Genomic DNA, 274 nt, shown 5'->3' on the forward strand with positions numbered 1-274 from the left:
TTTTGTATTTTTTTTTAATAGAAGTTGATGTTGCTTTTGCAATTATCCATCAATTTTTTAAAATTAAACACTATCTACTGATTTGCATCGAAGCGTTTCTTATGATACATTATAAGTACATCTTCCATTTGACATACCTTTTTTTAAAATTAGACAATTTCCCCTTATATAGGGGGGGTTCAAACTTTGAAACATTGTATAAAAAATAGAACTTTTTCAACTGAACTTTTGAAAATGTTCCGGAAATACTGCGTCCTTTAAACATATATCAAAT

Source organism: Daktulosphaira vitifoliae, unplaced genomic scaffold (genome assembly GCF_025091365.1).
Source record: "Daktulosphaira vitifoliae isolate Bord-2020 unplaced genomic scaffold, ASM2509136v1 Scaffold_5, whole genome shotgun sequence".
In the NCBI taxonomy this organism is placed as follows: Eukaryota; Metazoa; Arthropoda; class Insecta; order Hemiptera; family Phylloxeridae; genus Daktulosphaira; species Daktulosphaira vitifoliae.